This window comes from Eutrigla gurnardus (genome assembly GCF_963514095.1).
Source record: "Eutrigla gurnardus genome assembly, chromosome: 16".
Lineage (NCBI taxonomy): Eukaryota > Metazoa > Chordata > Actinopteri > Perciformes > Triglidae > Eutrigla > Eutrigla gurnardus.
Genome location: NC_139927.1, coordinates 2931040 through 2933539, shown reverse-complemented (window position 1 = coordinate 2933539; position 2500 = coordinate 2931040). Strand labels below are relative to the sequence as shown.

Here is a 2500-nt window from a genome sequence, read left to right as displayed (position 1 = left end):
CTTTTAAAAAAAAATCAATCATCAAAAAATAGTTGCAGATTGATTTTTCTGTTCAGCAGAGGATTCTGTTTATCGTTTCAGCTCTGCTTTGATGATGTGAAAAACATGCAGGACGTGAGTTTTGTTTGGGTTTGCACAGCTCTGACCAATAACCAAGGGAAAGGCGACCGCTTGCTTTGAGATTCCCAACACAGACTGTGTGATGTTTGAACTGATGTTGGACTGGAGACACACAGATATGGAAAGTACAAGCGTCTACAGAGAATAACTGTGTAACGTCCCCTCGTTGTTCTCAGACCAGCCAGGAAGTAGTCAGCCAAGCAACTTCCTCCTCTGATCTGATATCAACACAAAAACTGATCTCCTGTCTGATGAATCCCGTGCAGCCTAGTTGGCCGGAGAAAACGGTTTTGGCATTGAACGTTTCTGCAAACCTTGTTTTTGCATGACGTTTGTCGAGGGTGTTTAGAAAGTTAAGTTAAGTTAACTACAGTTTAACATTGATTTGATGGTTGTTATATAACCTTATGTACGTATGTCACTAGTTGCGTTGTTAAGTTAAGATCTGTTATTTATTTAACCTGAACCGAGTAGTTTTGTTGCCTAAACCAGAGATCTTCATCAGGGGTCCCCGAAATTATTTGATCCCAAATGTGTTTCTTGCAAAAATGTAAATATGTAAACAAAAATCCACCTTAACATGAATACAACCTATAATAACAAATATAAATCTTCCTGTTTGTTTAATATTATGTTGAGAATAAATTATGAATCTGTTAACAATTCTTATTTTAATGTGTCAGCATCGTATCCATCCATCATTACAAAGAACTGGTGTACATGGAACTATAGGCTGCACTACACATTATTATTGGGTAGTAAGGAACACAGTTTTGGGTGAAATTAAACATTCTTTTGCTCAGAAAAAAGGAACTTTTTGGTCCAAACACAGATAAAGTTCCGCGCAGCAGCGTACAAGTGTGTGTTGTGTGTTGTGGTGGTTGTGTGTTTGTGGGTTGTGGTGGTTGTGTGTTTGTGTGTGTGCGTCACAGACAGAGATGTACGAGCTGGAACAGAAAACAATGTAGAAACCAAACAAGCACCTCTGCTGCAGGGAGAAATCCATACACACCCTTAATTGATGACTGTGTGTGTGTGTGTGTGTGTGTGTGTGTGTGTGTGTGTGTGGTGTGTGTGTGTGTGTGTGGGAGACGCCGTGGAAGCAAGAGGAGAAGGTTGTTTGTCTCGCTGTGTGTGTAGTATTGACGTGGCGGTTCTCTCTGCAGACCGGAGCTCAATAAGCTTCAAACAAACAGCGACCGCTTCAACGGGAGGACGGAGAGATGAGGAGGAGAAATAAATGAGGAGGAGAAATAAATGAGGAGGAGAAATAAATGAGGAGGGAGTAAAAAATAAGGAGGGAGGAAGTGAGGCAGCATGGGAAAACGCAAGTGATGTGAATCGAAAGTGAGGAAGGAAGATGGTGGGAATATTTACTCTTACTTGATATGTTGCTGATGTGCTCACGTCTTTTAAAAAAAAAATCAGTTGTTCAGGAGGTTTGGACCATATGTTTTTGTTCGATTTGTGAAACGATTCGTTAGTATCAATTATTGCAATATTAAACAAAAACATGATACCTGTTACACAGCTTTGGTTGTATCTGGCATGTAAAACCCCAACGTTGGGTTCCAAGTGTAAAGGTGCAGGTTTTATCTCCGTCGACCCATGAACTCACTGTACTAGTATTTGTATCTATTTTCACTCATTAATTATCCTTAACCAAAGATATATCAAACTTTCTCAAGATGAATGTTTAGCGATCTCATTATCTCACGACGGCAAAAAAATAGAAAAGCCATCAGTTCAAGTGAACTTTTCTTTCTTTTTCATCTAATCTCCGATGGAAAGGCTCGGTGCAGTTCCACGCCGATGAGCCGGGCGGTGAAAGGGGGCGGAGCCTCTGTGATGTCGATCCTCGGATCTGAAGCCTCATCTGACAAAAACACTTTTCAGTTTCACAGGGTAACAAGATAGTTTAGTCGTGACCCGAAGATAACAAACTTTTGATACCAAAAAACTAATTGGCACGCTGTAGATAACAGGATTAGAGAGGAGTTTATGTAAATCAGTTCCGTCTCGCTCCGAGGAAGCTTTTCTTTTTGTTTTTTTCCACACATGGATGTTTTGTGTGCAGCGTCTGACCTGCTAACTAATCCCACCTTTCCTTCTGTTTGTTCTTTTGTTTTGCTTATCTATCTTGTCTCTGTTTTTCTGTCTGATCTCTTGAATGAGGAAGTCTGAGCCGCGATGCTTCGTCTGGAACTGAAAATGCATATTCATACGTTTGCCTCATCGCCGCAGAGGATTTATTTTGTTTTTGCCTCTTTGAGCATGACTCAGAAAAAAACATCTGCATTTTCCTCATGCTTTTCTATTCCATTTACTTTATTGTATTGAAGTATTATTTAGCTAGAAGGTCCTTTTATATAAACAGAAA

At 40.0% G+C, this 2500-nt stretch overlaps 1 protein-coding gene across 1 annotated transcript in view; it reads left to right on the top strand.

Moving 5' to 3' along the window:
* LOC311026761 (polypeptide N-acetylgalactosaminyltransferase 14-like) overlaps positions 1-2500 on the top strand; it is a gene marked incomplete at its 3' end in the record, with an annotated part of 24448 nt that overhangs the window by 15772 nt on the left and 6176 nt on the right. The window lies entirely within an intron of this gene.